The following is an 18,820-nucleotide window of genomic DNA, read 5'->3' as shown; positions in this document are numbered from 1 at the left end:
TGACTTCGTTCTTGGTTTAATCTAGCAATGGCATCTTTACCATCTATCATTTGTCTATTCATAGTTTAATGGATAAACACGCCTTGATATATATATTATAAAACGTATTAAGAGGTTAGATCTCTTGTACCAACAACACAAAGTTAAGATTGACAAAGTCATTGTTGATATAAAGTCGCTATAACAATTTTGGACAAGTTTTCATCATTTATGTCTATCTGTGAACAAAGAAAATATACAAGTGACCTGAACTAGTCATCTTACTGATGGTCTTACATGGAAAAAATTATGCGTTGCTGAATGAACGTTGCTGCCTATAGAATAGTTAATAGCCCATATGAAAAACTTTATTCCATTGAACTGACAGGGATGGATATGGAATACACTGCGTTAATTGTCTCAAGTTATATAATTTTGGTGAAAATTTTATTTATGATATTATGAAGCGAAAGAGCAAAATTTAGTTTTTACTCGTTTTCCATTCAAATATAATTCGCTGCTTCCTAAATTCATTTTTTCACCGCTTTATTCAACTTGAGAAAATACCCATTTCATCCATATTTTTTTTTGCGTAGAGAAGACAGTGGCTGTGACTTTGTTTGATCGAACTTTCCTGAAACAAAATTGATGATTGAACTTATTTGACTGAAAAAAAGTCCTTTTCGGATAATATTTATGTTAAAGCAAGTAAGCGTTTCGCCAATTATAACACAATTTATCTGTTTATTTATGAGACATCGTTGATGAATTTGACATCTGTGTAGAGTGAACTTCATAGAGTTTTTTGGTACCTTAGTCGTAATATAAATCATAATCTATAACATAATAAGAACTGAAAGTAAAATATCATTAAATTAAATTGATAAGAGTTAGTGATATGATTATTACATCGATATGTCGGAAACCATGTATCAACATTTGCTGTTCCGTGAATTCAATATTTTTCCATATACAAATTTTGCACTGATTTTCCCACTGACCAGGAAAGTAGAATTCATATTTACTTAGTATGTGTAGGGTTTTCGTTTCGACGTCAAAAGTATGATCAACTGAACTCAGATTTTGACGTCATGTACGATTTTTTGTCAAAAGCGTTACAGCGTGTCGTTGAAGAATATTTAATGGATGATTATGACGTCAGAATTGACTCACACAAGTTCTGGTTGTGCGTTGATGTAGCTTGATCTTGATTGGCCAAACGAAAAATTGAAGAACACGTCTTCATTACAAAGTAATACCTATGGAAAATGAAATAAATCTATTTCTTATTTTAATCAATATATTTTAGAATTAGGCAGAAACTATACTACGCAGAAGCTGGAGAATTCAACAGGTTTTATTTGATATGGTGCATTGAAGTTGTATTAGGCCATATCCCCTGACAATGACTGAAGTAAAAAGTTTGAATATGCCATGTGACCTAGCTGATGCATTGCACCATCTTTTCTTCGTCTATCCGTTTCTTAACATCAATGCGTTTTCATGCCTCCTTGTTCCTCCTCATATTCTCCACCTCATGGGATATTCTGATGGGTTCACAAACTTGGTGAGAATACTTCATCGCAACGCTCTACTAGACTATATGCAATTGTGCTTTACGGATACTGAGACTTGTGGATAGGAATACCAAATAACTTTGATTCGGCTTATTCAATCTATTTAACAGACTAAGTGGACAAGGATGGTGATATCAGTGAAGTAAACAGTTTGCGAGGCAGAAATCTCGAATCTGTGTTACCCGCAATGATGAGTACTACTCAATAATAGCGTTTGTTATACCATTATACAGTTCGAGAGTGGGGGTGTATTTTAAATTCAAAGATTCCGGAAACCGATTTTATGAATGACTCATAAATTTTCTGTCTTGGTCAGATTTATGATAAATGTCGCACAACCCAATGGCCGGATTCAGAACTGATAGGATAAAAACAACGCCCAAATCGGATGTTTTCATTGGGTTTGGCTGGCAATGAATCCTTAATAGTTGCTTTTGAGCGGGTTAACCTACATGACGTTTATATGTTTATAAGTAATATGTCAAATCAAACGCAAGGATACTGATATTATAATTAAAATCACATAATCCGCATTATTAGAGATTCGCGTAGCTTTCGTCACGATTAAGGTTCATTAGTTCAATTTCTTGTAAACACTCGCAACTCGCGGTAAATCTAAACATTCACGAGATTGCGTACTTTTACTTAAACCCATAATTGCCTAATTTCAGTTGTCAAATGTCGTTGAAGAATATTTATGGATGATTATGACGTCAGAGTTGACTTACATAAGTTCTGGTTGTGCGTTGATGTAGCCTGGCCTTGATTGGCCAAACGAAAATGGAAGGACACGTCTTCATTACAGAGGAATAACTATGGAAAATGAAATAAATCTATTTCTTATTTCAATTAATATATTTTAGAATTAAGCATTGAAATCGTTTTTCTAACGACTGCATCACATTTGAAGCATTTTTTTCTGTACCGGCTTCTTTCGAATTCGATTCGCTTCTTCTCATTTGCTAATATCGATATGAACTAAGTCAGTCATAACTTCAATGTCCCATCCCAAAAGTCCTGGAATGAGTCGCAACTACGGTTCCTTGATGGCGGTGAAATTTTCGTTGGATTGAAATTGAAATCATATTCCGTAGTACATTGGGTTTGTTTGAATTGGTTGATCTTTTAGTAAAATACAATTAGTTTATTAACTTTAAGTTTATTTATCACAAGGTTTTCTAGTGAGCATTGTGGAATGTGTGTATTTTGCTACATTTTGATGCTAACACTGTACTTACATGAACTTCAAAGACATTTTGCATACAAAAATAATATCGTTTCCATTGCAGCGTAGATGAATATTTGTATAGGTTTCATAGATAATGGATGAAAACACTGCTTATTTAGGCGAACAGTCACGATGTTGATGTCTTTTTATTTTGGCGCAATGATTTACTATGTGATCATTGGGTTCCATTTTCTGTGTCTTAATCACCGAAATTTGTACTAATCTAAACAATCAAATACCACCATTCAATCGTTGTCAAGTTAACCTTTATACTTACGAACGAGAGAATTAAAATCGTTACATAAAAACGGTTTTCCCTATTTATAATACCTTGTCCCAGCGTATTTTTTATGTCGTGACACGTATATATAGAATCTATATTTGATTTAAAAAAGGCTCACAAACAAAATATCTAAGAATAGATGATTTTATATTGGAGCATAAAAATATCAAGGTGAACTTATTGAATTCCGATGGAGTGATGAACTTTTATTTGAAGGAGAGGCATTTTATTATTACGACGATATAGGGATATTATTGCAAGTATCATCAGTCGTGATATGATAAAGAGAGATTTGTAAATAAACATGTCATTAAAATGAAATTATAGTAAAAGTTATATAATCTGTCTAAATAAACAAAATATATTTGTTTATCATCATGATGTCGATAATGACTGTAGCATTGTTTACATAATATCTTTTACTTACTTTTTTTTACTTTTTAGAATTACCTAACCAAGAGTTGAAGAAAGTTATCGATAAAATATAGTACTACTTTTGTCATCGTTGCTTCAAAAGATCTGAAACCCGTTGCTCGAAAATTTCCACATTTTATCAGAATGGGTTTCATTTATTGTGAGCGCATGCGAGAAAATGGCGGCATTGTTCAAACAAAACAGATACCACAGCAATGAAATCCACGGTTACATAAAACCGTGCGATCGTTGTTGTTGAACTTCTACTTGACAAACTCATTGCGTGAATAAATAAACATAAATTGAAACGATAGCTGGGTCGTACCAATGAGAAATTTTAATGTAGAAACGGACCCACAGTGCTGATCTCCTTAACGACCAAAAGCTTTAAACTTAAAATTGGCGTTTGCGAGTCTGGTCTATTTCGATCACCGTGAGCCGTCGCCATATATTATCCCGTGAAAGACAAATAAACTCGTCATGAAAACACTATATTATATAATTTGAACAACGAAAATAGAATATAATATGCATCAAATTGTTCAAATGAGGATTGTTTCCCATTGATCTAAAGATAGATGAAGAAGTTAAAACTGTCGTAATTCGTTACAATAATATATTTGCAATTATTTTTTCTGGTAACTACAAAACTGACAAATTTTTGCAGCGTGACTTCGTGATATTCTATCAAAGAAAAACAAAACTAAAATATAACGCTTTTTGTACTGGTTTTGTAATACAAAATTTGCATTTCTATACCATTCTCCAACTTATAGATGCAATTGAGAAACGCATTTAAATAAATCGTTATTTGAGTATGTAAAATAAAATATATTATAAAAACAAATACGTTTTGAACAATTGAATAATATTTATATTTTCAAGTTCCCATAGATATTCGAAAAACCGATAATTGACACGCGGTACCAATTTACGATTTTTAACTTTCCATTAAAAAACTATCATGACTTGCAATATTCAAAACACGATAGGAATTATTATCCAATTCAAACTGCTGTAATACATAGATGGTGGTGAAAGCTTTAACTTGTCAGAGGTTACGTGCATAATATGGGACTGAGAAGAATCCAGCAATATTCATATTGCTTAACACAAAGAGCAAAATATCAACAAATAAAAATCCGAGTAATATTTTAAACTTATTAATCTTATCTTATTTCTTTTTAGACAAATATCGTTAACGCAAAATGGTTATCATTTGGTTTCACAAGTGAGATTATCGTGGTTCGTATTTTAGAATCGATAAATCAGCAATGTAACGAATAACCTGGTATACATTTACACATATTCTGCGTAACTGTATATTGAGGTTTGTTTCTATGAGTTTTAAATATTATTTTCGGTAGACTAGATGAGAGTTGAATTATGTTACTTTTTTGAATAAAGTCATTCAACTTATGAGTATAAAGTATGAATCTATTGATATTTAAATGTATATATATTAGATTTAACATCTATAGAATAGTTTATTTTATATATTTATTATTAGTCTCTACCTAACCTGTCTTTCTGGACAGATTTGGTGTCAATAGTTGAAGTCTAATTTACGTCAAAACATAACCAAGGTTAGTTCGTTCTAAATGTTTGTTGTCCCTGACACATCGATGAAAATTGTCTCACTGCTATGTAGTTAAAAGTTATGTAACAACCAACAACACCGCATCCCGTTGTAATAAATCTTCGTCAGTTGAACTGTCTCCTATCAAAGTTATCCGTAATATGGTTGTTGTTGGATGAAGTTTCTGATCTTTATCATCGGATTATAGGCAAAAATTATCATTATTTGATTGATAGTAACAACAAGTGTTACACGCATCTGAACAACTCCGCGTATTTGCTAACTGCAATGTGCTGATAATGTAACACAACTGGAACGATTTTTTTGCGATCCGCCCAACAATACTATGTGGTTTTATGTCACCTGGGTGCGGTATTGTTATCGTTCATTTCGCGAAAACTAGCATGAACAAAAAATATACAAATTTCAGATAGCATCAGATATGACATATATTGTACCGAATATTGCTAATTACCCCACATACGCTGGATTTTGGTGTAAAGGACGGTAAAAACAGGTTAAAAAAAGCTAATGTGAAAGTAGCGTATTGAATATGGTTAAGCTATCCCGATTAAATTTATTTCATGATAACTTTATGCGTGATGCGTACATTCTCTACCAGATCTTTTGTACTGGCAGTTTTGACAATGAAAGCCGTGCGACAGTTTGCACATTACTAAAAGAGCTTGGATCCATGTCATTCCAGTTTAACGAATGACGGTGAAATGTTTCTTCCTTTAGGTATGATAAACACTATTTTCAATTCCTCAAATATAATTCTAAAATGGAAGACTTTATCATTTGTAGTTGAAGCTAATCTAAGCTAATATACTTCGAACGGATCCAAATGTGGGAGAGTATGCGGAACAATGCTCTACTCCAGGGGTTCCCAAACTTTATTGGACGCGGGCCAAATTTAGAATCGGGAGAATGTTCGCGGGCCGAAAGAGTTTAGCGCCCGAAAGTTCGCGGCGGTTTAGCTGGGGTTCAGTGGATTCACTTTCATTTGACATTTTTTGCAATCTGTTGACTCATAATGGCGCTTAATGTCGTATTCCTTCAGAACTGGAATATTTCATTGGCAAGGAAGACAAATCGCTGAAGTTTGATTCTTTGCAATACAGAAATATGAAAGCTACCATTTATCCCGGAAACGTCTATTTGCAAAGTCTAGTCTTGTTTTTTGTTTTTCACATCTGTAAGCTTTCTTATAGGGCTGATAACTTAATTACTGCTCTTTGTAATCCTACCGTGTTTCCCTGAAAATGAGACCAATCCCGTAAATAAGACCTAGCCTGAATTTTAAGAATGATTTTAATATAAGCCTCACCGTAAAATAAGACGTAAAGTCAGTAGCACCTAGTCGATAGCAGGAAATCTCCCCTACACGTTGTAAATGATTAATCTAACAAGTGTGAAAGAGGAAAACGTGCTATTTAAGTAAATGGATATTGGTTTTCATATTTTTTATATTTGAAAATCTTTGTAATTTTTTTTTGACTCGTGAAAATAAAAGACACGCCCCGAAAATAAGCCTTAGTTATATTTTTCGAAAGAAAAATGAAATAATCTGTTCTATTTTGGGGGAAACACGGTAATACCGGTACGTATTATTGAGATATCGGCATAATTGAATTGTTACGCGATAAACACATGCTTAAACTGTGGTAATGACATAACAACATCGTTTTACTCAAGTTCGGCGGGCCATTTTAAATTGTTACGCGGGCCGGAATTGGCCCGCGGGCCGCGGTTTGGGAACCCCTGCTCTACTCGGACGCCACACACTCTCTTTCTATTTGAACTTTTTCTTTGCGTTGATGGTCACTGTGACTATTTTTTCAACTTCTTACTTTTCTACAGGTTGTAGCAAATAATTCGAAAATTTTAGAAACCAAATATTTACTGATCGAATATTTTCTTCAGCTGTCTTCCCCTCTATATACGCCAGTAGTTATTCTATATCTACATGAGGTTTCTACGCAGATAACAGGATGCCGGTGTTGAATATATATATAAGCTATAGCTTAGAAGAAATATCAAGATTTCATCTTTCTCACCGATAAGCCGTCCAACGACAGCAACCATATGTGTAGTTTTTTCGCTTGCCCACAAAAATACCGCTCAGAAAAAATTTGTTTTCCAAGTATCGCGCTAAATATGTTTGTAACGCATCTCAATTAAAGCGAGCGGGTTATACCGCGTTAAGCAATAACAAATACGCAATTTAAAAACTTTTTTATTTTTAATATAATAAATAAAAAGCACTTTGCAAGGTAGCATTTTGTGCTGAATTTTAGAAAACATGTGACTCAAATGTGATGAAAAAACATATCAAACTATTCTATTGTAGTAAAATTGCACACACTAAACCACGTTATTCTACCAATTTGCTACATCCATTTTTGGTCGTCATGGTTTATCAACAACTCAAAGTGTTGCTGTCAGTTTTTATTTTGATTGTTATTTCAGTCACCAGGATTGGTAAGTATAATAATAGCTTATCTGCGTATAAGTAGTTTGTCTCTTGAACAAAGCCAGTGTAGTAGATAGATTGCTGTGCAACAAATGGTTATCAGTACACGTGTGGAAAACAATTTATTCCTGACCACCACCGCACCACACCACAAGCCCTTACAAAAAAAAAAAAAAAATTTACAGAACATACAACGGCGAGAAAAAGTACGTTGCTAGCAATTCATTGTACACGAAGTGGACCCATGTTGTTTTGCTAAATTGTTGGTGTTGGTAAAAAAAAAAGTTTCCCCCTGGACTAACGTATACCAATCGATTTTAAATTTGCAGTACTCAAGAGATAAAAGGAGTCGTTGGAAGTCTGTCGCTTTTTTTACAAATGTTGTCTGGGTCGTATGGGACTCGCTATTTTACACAAAATTTGCTGCTTTATTGCTATTCATGGGTACACTTTTTATGACGTCTGGGAACGCTTTATTTCGTCACGTTTTCAGTAATCAAAAGTAAGTCACGAAAAAACTGCAATAGCCTGAAAGGCAAGTAATAAAATATTCTGAATTAAAAAGATGCTTATTTGCTTCATCTTTGGTTTAAGCTCTGTTTTATGTATTTCAGGTAAGACCAATACCGTTCATTTTGATGCTTTGATCATTCTGATGATCTTGATTGAGATTAACGTCCCACCCTCTGCAGATTCAGGGGAACATTGGATCTACAACATACGCACACGGAACTTCAAACTTCAATCATGATAGTCATGAAATTGTTTCCATGTCAAATAAGTCTAATTTCCGAACCCTCGTGAGTACGAAGAAAAAAAATCAAGGAAACATTTGAAAAGTAAAAATAACATGATCTCTTTCAACGAAATAGTAGAATAGTTTCGTTGAAAGAAATCATGTTATTTTTTCTTTTCACTTTAATACTATCTCGTCCAAGCATCATTGTGGTGAGTGCCACATACGGATCCGAAGTAGAAAGTAAACAAGGAGAAAGGACCTGCAGTTCAATACACAATATCCAAGTTCCCCTAGGATTGGCATAGAAACATATTTTATCGGCAAACAGAATTCAATAGCCCTATCTTAATACGAGTTTACAAAGAATTCAACAACAATGGGCATGCACAACAAGGTATCGTTACGGCAGAGCCGGAATCACCATTAGCTAAGGTAGGCTGCGGCATAGGAGCTTCGACATCCAATTTTTAATTTGGAAGGTCTTGTTTCAGAATCACCTTTGCCATTATCTTCCTACGACTGTACCAAAAAATCCGAGCTGCCTACAAGGTTTTCGCCAGGGTGATGTTGAGACAGAGTCGGATTTACCATTCGTCAAGGTAAGCTGAGGTATAAGGGCCTCGACATTCAATTTTTAAATTGAAAAAACTTCTTCCAGAATAAAACTGGTTTAAAATTTCATTAAATCTGCTGTTTGTTTAATTTTTTAATCTTGTTATTAATTCTTGTCCTAAACATTTATAGATCAAAAGGGTAAAAAATTAAATATGATCGAATAAATAATTTTTCTGGATTGAGAAACTCTACTATAAAAACTTATTTAAACTAGTTGAATATTTTTAACCATAATATTGCATTTATATTTTAACAAATTATAAAAAATATATCAATATATGGGTATATATATAAAGCAAAGAGGAATCTAAAAATTAATATATTTTTCACTATTTCTGAGCTTCTTTTTTTTATCTTAGAACCGTTCATGTCAAAAAAAATTAAACAAAATTTTATTGATTAGTAATGTTTCATTTATCGGTAATTGGGCCATGCCCCCAACCTCTCGCGAATAGCCTTGGTCTTCTTATTGTCTAAATCCGGACCTGCGTTACACTGAAATTTCTACGACCCTACCGTTACCGAAAACCGATCACCAAATATGGAAATGAATATGTGCAAGGTAACAATGATAGTATGCTATTTTAATATTAAAAAAGTTGTATAAATAATCACAGAAATAGAATTCTCGGCGATAGATGCAGAGTTCACAAACTGTGCCCGCCTCATTACGTCGGTGTCCTTAAATAGAACTCAATCACGAATTCAATGAAATTGCTAAACCAAAAAATTTATTTAAAAGTACAAACATGCTATGCTACATGCAACATCGGGGTAATCGCCTAGTCTAATCTAATATAGGAGGAAAGTAAATAAACAGTAGGTTTTCTAATATATATTTTGTATTATGAAACAGAGTATAGGTGCGTTGCGGCGTGTTTGTCTGTTTATTTGAAGAAAATTAGATTTTATCAAATGAGCCATATCGAATTACGAACATTAAACGTAATAGTGAAATATATTTATTAAAAACTTTATACACAAAGTGTGTATTATTTCTGGTACTGTCGTCCTTTAAAAATATAATAGATTAAATCACCACAATGTTCAAATATAAAGACAGAAAGGTCAAACTACTACCGCGATGTTAACACGCTTCCGGCCAAGTGTATTATCATATTTCATATGAAGGTGTGTAATAGATGACATATGAAGGTACTTTTATTGAATTACAGAAAAAAAAACGGAGAAATTTGTGAGAAATTTCTACCCCCGTAGGATGCTGAAACTATTTGAGAAAACTTGAAGGGATGGCTCATAGCAACTTGCATCTGCAAATTTGACATCGATTTGAAATAGTTTTATAGTACAAAAAAAGTACAAAAGTTTATAGTTATAGTATAGTGCAATTATACAGAAATTAATACACGTGACCATTTTCAGAAAATAATCATAATGCATAACTTTCAATTTCCTCGGTTCAATTCACTCTTTTCGAACGTTACCAGAGAATATTGGAACAAGATGGAAAGAACAGCGTGGCTGAATTACAGATATATATATAATGGATGTTACGAAATGAAACTTAGCATGATAATGGTCGCTTGTAACTTTGTATCAGCAAGATATTATAATTAATTGCGCATGTATTCTCGTCACTTAGATTTTTAAAAGCTTACAACATTAATCAATTTTAAGCTCAAAAAAGCATTATAAACAGGAGAAGATAGAAACGAGAATATCGGTCGGGGACCGAAGACTTATTGATCGAAAATGCGGTTTTAATTCATGACTCTATAGTGACACCGCGTGTCCCATCACTAATTAATTAGAAACTCGCTAATTATACAACATAATCCATCCAAAATCTATACGCTTCTGGTACGAGATATGATGAATGCACATGCAAAATCTGGAGCAGATTCAATCTTGCTTTCGTGAGATACCCCGTGCATCTAACAGACAGACAAACAAACAGACAAATACCTATCAACATACTTACCGATCTTAAGATCGATAAGTAACAAATACCTTCATACCGACTATACGATATTGGCGAGATACTTCAACACGTTCTTTCTATATCTATATAGACAGAAAAATAATTTCGTTTAAGCCTCCGAATAGGAACTATCTCTATCAAATGAAAACCTAAAAACCAGTCAAGCGCTTGATGGACATCTATAGTTTGTAAATTATGCTTTTTGTACAGTTCTTATGGATACAGAGCAAGATACATATGGATACATATTGAAAAAAATGACAAGGTCCACGATACAGAGTTAAATTCAAATATTATGGTATAATTCAACATGTTAGTTATTCATTTACGACAAATACAAAATCTTTAACTAGTTAGTTAACTAGTTTGGGATATGACCCCAAACATTAATGCAAGTTCTTCAATCAGATTTGTGCTTAGTCACTGTGGTTACTCAGTTACCGCTTATCATAAGATTAGTTGAAAATTCCGTACTTAACGGATTATCAAAATATTTGAAGATTTTGTTACACAGTGATAGTCGGATATAGTTTAAAAGATATAAATCTGGCACGCTTATCTGCGCATATTATTGTCATTGAGAAAAAAACGTAAATTCAATTGTAAAATGCAATAAGTGCTTACTTTTGTTCTGGAACTGTCACATTATGTAATAATCTCTATATGCGTATTACAACTATAGACAACAAACGCGCTCTTTGAGCTAAGAGATACTTTCCAAGTACACAACTTACATTGTGTAATTCAGAATTTACCCATGCTTACGTAAGATTGGGGTTTGTCTTGAGAATCTGATAAGATTTAAAAATACTTCGTTTCTTGGAATACGAACTTGAGGCAAGGTTTTGAGCACGCAGGGAGAGTTCTACGCCACGGTGGCGTTTTTTTTTTTATACAAAATAGATTTATCGAAGCTTCTCCTAGACTAGAGCCTACCACCTTCAAATATTGCGACCACGAAATAACTGGCCATATACAACTTGACGACTTGAATTTCTTACCTAAATGGTGTTGCGAAGTCGCGCGATTCAATCAATTATTGTTCTGTGATTACTGTAGGTAATAACTGGTGCCTGAATATGTAGTGATATAGTGCGATTCAATGTGCGAGTAACACCAGAAATACCTTAAAGCCCGATCCCATATAGATCATCATTTGTTGCTTTGACTTTATTGCAGTATCGCAGTAGTAATGAACATCAGTGAGTCAGGTATTACCGGCAGTTACACACAATTTAAAACATTTAGAATTTAGATGACCATCACTCCAAATATTAACGAAATAAACAAATACAAAACACCAAATATAGAACTTACAAAATAACAAATTCCGAAGCCTAAAAACACAGAAAGAAGAAAGCGACGTGCGGGAGAATTTCACGGATGCCAGATTATTGGTCGAAATAAACAAACAATTTTTCTTGATCAAATATATTTGGGTCTCGTGTGCTTTAAAGCATAGCAATAATACAGGCAATTAATTATTTGTATCATATTTTGCCTATGAAATCAATTCATCTAACCGGATATAAATGTACTACGCTTATAAAATTAAATTAATATGGCAAGACTGGCACTACTGCGAAAAATAGATATTGTGGAAGACTTTTCTAGAACACAACCTGGTGCCCATAATTAAAATGAGGGGGCATTTCCCACAATTACAGTCATAACAAATCTAAATAAATACCTCAGCTATGACATAATCTGACATCAGAAAGTGAGATGGTGCGGTTATATAAACACAAAACGGTTTATATAAATTGTTATTTGTGCTTTATAATGGAAAGTATATGGAATTTAAATAAATTCCAGCAATTTCCACCAATTGCTCTGTTCCAATTTGCATAGATATCTGTTCTAACAATACTCCCGTATTTTTGCATGTCATACTTACCAAATTTATTTCAACGCAAGGTCGAATGAACTCGACCCCTCTTCAGTTTCGAGGGTATTTTTTTCTGGCAATATACTAAAACAATAAAAAACGTCGTTCATTTTACTTGAAAAATATAAAATAAAGATAAACATTTCAAGCAAAAAATGCAGCAACTTATAGTTTCGATGCTCATTTATATATTCTAACTGACCAAGTATATATATTTACGCATGCAGTCATGTTTTGAAATGCTTAAGGACTCAAACCGGTCATAGTAATGAAAACCGATGGTAGGAATATTGTTTAGAATTTAGTGCTATTTTTTATGATTGAATCAATGTTTCTAGAAGCAGCATACAAAACGGAAAACCGATTCTTTGCTAACAATTGTCGGATCAAAATCAGGCGGAACTTTTTCAGCAATCATATTTGTTAAGATTTTTGTAGCCTGCTCAAAGGTGGCTGCTTCGTCATTGCAGATATCGTAACAATATTATAGGTTGTGATGATGTCTTTACTTTATCTCCGAACTTTTAAATTGTTTTCATTAAAATAAAATATAAGGCAATGAGGAGAGAAATTACCAGCTAAACGTGTGAGTTACTTTCGGGTTGTAAAATAAACCATAAAATGTGAAAATGATAACAATGCGCATAAAGTTTGATGAACATCGCAAATATGAATATATATGCGTATGTGTGTTTGAACAATTCTTGTTCTTTCTAACTACCGCGATGTTAACCCGATTCCAGCCAAGTGTTAGATAAATTTCATCAGATTTCATATTATGAAGGTATGTAGTAGATGACATATGAAGATACTTTTATTAAATAACCAACAAAAAAACCTGAGAAATTTGTGAGAAATATCTAGCCCCGTTGGATGCTGGAACTTGTTGAGAAAACTTAAAGGGATGGCTCATAGTAACTTGCATCTGCAAATTTGACATCGATTTGAAATAGTTTTATAGTACAAAAACACCATTCTACAGAAATTATTACACGTGGCCATTATCAGAAAATAATCATGATGCAAAACTTTCAATTCCTTGTTTCAATTCATTATTTTTAAACGTTACCAAAGAATATTGGAACAAGACGGAAAGAACAGCGTGACTGAATGCTTACCTTTGTTCTGGAACTGTCACATTATGCAATAATCTCTATATGCGTATTACAACTATAGACAACAAACGCGCTCTTTGAGCTAAGAGATACTTTCCAAATACACAATCTATATTGTGTAATTCAGAATTTACCCATGCTTATGTATGTATAAAATTGGGGTTTGTCTTGGGAATCTGATAAGATTTAAAAATACTTCGTTTCTTGGAATACAAACTTAAGGCAAGGTTTTGAACACGCAGGGAGAATTCTATGCCACAGTTGCGTTTTATTTTTTTATACAAAATAGATTCATTAAAGCTTTTCTTAGACTAGTGCCCACCATCTTTAAATATCGCGACCACGAAATAACTGGCCATATAAAACTTGACGACTTGAATTTCTTACCTAAATGGTGTTGCGAAGTCGCGCGATTCAATCAATTATTGCTCTGTGATCACTGTAGGAGTAGGTAATAACTGGTGCCATCACCTAACTATGGATATGGAGTGATATAGTGTGATTCAATGTGCGAGTAACACCAGAAATATCTAAAAAGCCCGATCCCAAATAGACCATCCAACATTTGTTGCTTTGACTTTATTGTGGTATTGCAGTAGTAATTGATGGACATCAGTCAGTCAGTTGGTTCCGGGAGTTACACACAATTTAATCTATTTAGAATTTTAGATGACCATCACTTCAGATATGAACTAACTAAACAAATACAAAACATCAAAAATAGAACTTACAAAATAACAAATTCCGGAGCTGAATGACATAGGTGCGCTCACTAAAAACCACGGAAAGAAGAGAGCGACGTGCGGAAGGGTTTCACGGATGCCAGATTATTGGTCGAAATAGACAACCAATTTGGCTCGACTTAATATATTTGGGACTCGTGTGCTTTTGGGCATGGGAATAATACAGGCAATTAATTATTTGCATCAAATTTTGGCTATGAAATCAATTCATTTAACCGGATATAACTGTACTACGCCTATAAAATTAAACGAATATCACAAGACTGACATGACTGTGAAAAATAGATATTGTGGAAGACTTTTCTATAACACAACCTAGTGCCCATAATTAAAATGAGGGAACATTTCTTACAATTACAGTCATAACAAATCTAAATAAATACCTCAGCTATGACATAATCTGACATCAGAAAGTGAGATGGTGCGGTTATATCAACACAAAACGGTTTACATAAATTGTTATTTGGGCTTCATAATGGGAAGTATATGTGATTTAAATAAATTCCAGCAATTTCCACCAATTGCTCTGTTCCAATTTGCATATTTGCATAAATATCTGTTTTAATAATACTCCCGCAGCATCCATTCCAACTTTAAAGTGAATAAAACTTGAGAACTTACATATTTTCGAACAGCATGCACCATTTATTTCAAAGCAAGGTCGAATAAACTCGACCATTCTTCAGAGTGTCTCGGATAAGTTCTTTTGGCAATATACTAAAACCATGTAGAACGTGATTTATTTCACCTGAAAAAAATGAAGAAAAAACGCAGCAATTAATAATTTCGATGCTCACATATATTTAAACTGCCTAAGTTTAGATAGGCATAATGGTTTCAAAGGCTTAGGGACTCAAATATTATTTAGCTTTAGAATTTAATGCCATTTTTATGATTGAATCAATATTTATTGAAGCAGCATACAAAAAGGAAACCGGTTCTTTGCTAGGAATTGTTGGGCCAAGATCAGGCGAAAAATTTTGCAGCAATCGCATTTGTTAAAATCCTTGTATAGCATGCTCAAAGGTGGCTGCATCGTCATTGTAGATATCGTAACAATATTGTAGATAGTGATGATGTCTTCATTTTATCACCAACCTTTTGAATCGTTTTATTGAACTAAAAAGTAAGCTAATGACTATGAGCAGGGGAATTACCAGCTGAACATGTGAGTTTCTTTCGGGTTGTAAAATAAACTATAAAATGTGGAAATGATAACAATGCACATACTGTTTGATGAACATTGCAAATGTGAATATATATGCGTGTGTGTGTTGTTCTTTCTAAATTCGAAGTGGGTAATTTTCACGCATCGAGTTTCCTGTCAGTGAGAGAAATACACATTTTGAGACGACGCAGTTTCTTATGTCTACCCACAGGAAAGTACCCCAAATCCGATTATAAAAATAGCAAAGTCTGATTGACAAGTGGTTTTTATTGTATCAAGGAGAAAATATCTTGTGTAAATTTGCACTTGACTACACGAGTTTAAGAGCCCAGATTACTTTTGAGAAAAATTACTACAACTCCAGATTGAAATATCATCATTCATCAATAATGTACATAATTGAATGCTATTTGTTTTAAAAGAAATTGGCAGGCTGTCCAACACTTGGATGAGCATAATCTTTTTCCATTTTGAAATATGCTAAATATGAACATATCACAAGCAAAAAAAACGTATTAATCGGATCGTTTGTTTATATCAAAAGGCGACCCATTAGATAAATATGCATCAGTGTGTGGTGTATAATAACCATAAAATAATAATAAAAGGTTGGAGTTCATGAGGTTAATTCTTCATCATACCCATCATCAGTTCAATCAATATTATTTCGGAATCCTGAGTGTTGCAAGTTAAAGAAGACGCAGAAAGACCTGGTGCAGAAAATCTACAATAGACATAAACCTTCAATCTATTTGATACCTTCTCCATGCGGTAAAATAGAAAGTGACCGACATCCAATCCTAATGCCACAGCCGAAACCGAAATATCCCGAGTCAACTAAAATTCCACAAAAATATTTTCGGGATATTGGCAAAATATCCTAATTTTATAGTCGGATTCTGTGTCGAAACGTTACGCTCTCGAGTCTTATTATATAAAATAGGTTCAAAGAAATTGTATTGTAAAAATTTGTATCATTAAAATTAAGAAAAAACATCGAAAACATCCTCAACATCGCCAAACTGCCAAACAAAAGACGTAATTTACAACAATGCAATATTATGTTCTGTTGACCGTACATGCAATAAGACATTATGCAAACTTACTTATAGCACTTGTATTTCCGAGTGGGCTGGATTTGAATTCGGAAAAGACTTAAGGTCTATTGTATTAAGAATTTACTCAGTCACGCCACCGAGCGTACGTCGCTGTATGATATATGTTTTAATATTTTTAGGCCACGTTTACAATACCAATATCTTTTCAGTTTATAACACGGATTAAATGAATTGGCGTTTACAGGATATGCAATAAGTCTCATCCTATTTTAAATATGATAAAATTGGAAATGAGAAGTACCGAATGTGCGGTTAAATGACTGATGCCGATGACTGAATAAACTGATGCCGCAGACTAAATAAAATTGTCTTAATGTGCGTACACACAAACAAAGTCACAGATAGCGAACACATTTTGTAAAACACATCTTTGTTCTGAATTTAGCTCCAAACTTGGAACACACGCACAAACACACACACACATATATATATATATATACAGTAAATATAACTTATCCTGTGACTATGAGCCAACCACAAAAGGTTATTTTGCATATATACATGTTAGAATGGAGCGAATAAAAGTTTAACTCGACCCACAAAACGGGCCAAAGTAACAACAGCGTGCCAGCTCTCCTAAAATGCCTTATCATGAAACTTGGAAGTTGTAGTTTTCCCCATTCTATTTGCTTTAATAACCTAAATAAATCTTGTAATGTTTCTTGGTGATTGACGTTAGCAATCAGTCTTCAATGAAGAGGTTCATCGATCACCCAACCTTATACAAAATGTGGTGTTATATTCATTCGCATTCCTGCTTCAAGTTTCCGCGTGCCAAGAAATGACGCAATAGTTTTTGATTACGGCATTCCACGTATTTTCAATGTCAAATATGTGAAGCATTCTATACGAAGATCACACGACAGTGCGTGGCCGTGGTGTCTAAAAATGATCCCAATTTCCATTTAATGTGGTACTGTTGCCAAAATCGTCATATGTATATTTTTTGGGCCGAATGTTAAGTTTAAAAGAACGAAAAATGTAGATTCAATTTTAAGGTAATACATGAATAGAAGCAATTTATGCAAAAATAGACAGTGAATTTATATTTTAGAAGCATGCATTTTGATTATACAGAGTGTCAAAATTGGTCGTACCCAACTAAAACTAATATGGATATTAGTTAATAATACCGAGAAATATGCCCAGGATGTCAAAAGCTGTCCCATTGTTTCTTATTTCAAGAAAAGTGCTGTTGAAGACGTATCATTTCCTGTGGCATGGCAAGCGTGTTGTATTGATTATTCAGCATTGAGTTTACTTAGTTCGAAAAACCGCGTCAAAAACGTTGGTAAAAATCATTAAATATTAACTGGTACCACTGGGTGCATTAAATATTTTTCCGACGGTCAAATAGAGATTGTTAAGTAGCTTTCCATGCGCAGCACATTTTCCCGTTGATTAGTATTAGCCTAGAACGTGAGCAGTATAGTTTATTATTAGAGAATTTTTGTTAATCGATCGTTTTTACTCAGTAAAACGAACATGTTATTTTTTGTCTGAAAAGATTTATAACAACGGTCAATGTAATGCGTTATTTGGAGATGGAAGTAGGCTTTTCGAATAAAAATAGCTGATGTCACATTACGGTACTGTACTTGGTTGCTTCACTATTTTTGATTTCTGCGCATAACCAATGTCTGAGCAGACAACTGGTGTGGCGTAACTATTAGGAGTCGTAAAGAAAAGAGTTGTATAGAGGTTGTCTTGCCGCAAGCTTACGATCTGCATCTAGCAAATAATTGTTCTTGTTTTCTACGAAAAGTAATAAATGATGTATATATATCATCATTGGAAACATAATGATAAATATAAATGAAAGAAATTATTTCCAATAGATACGAAATGGATATAGAGATACACCCTTTTTTTTTGAGTTTTAACAAGACTGCAATGAATATTTAATTTTATTTACCCGAATAGGCTCAATCATTTTCAAATATTTCCCTAAAACAG

Source organism: Styela clava, chromosome 8 (genome assembly GCF_964204865.1).
Source record: "Styela clava chromosome 8, kaStyClav1.hap1.2, whole genome shotgun sequence".
Lineage (NCBI taxonomy): Eukaryota > Metazoa > Chordata > Ascidiacea > Stolidobranchia > Styelidae > Styela > Styela clava.
The sequence above is the reverse complement of the archived record's forward strand: the minus strand, read 5'-3'. Positions refer to the sequence as shown.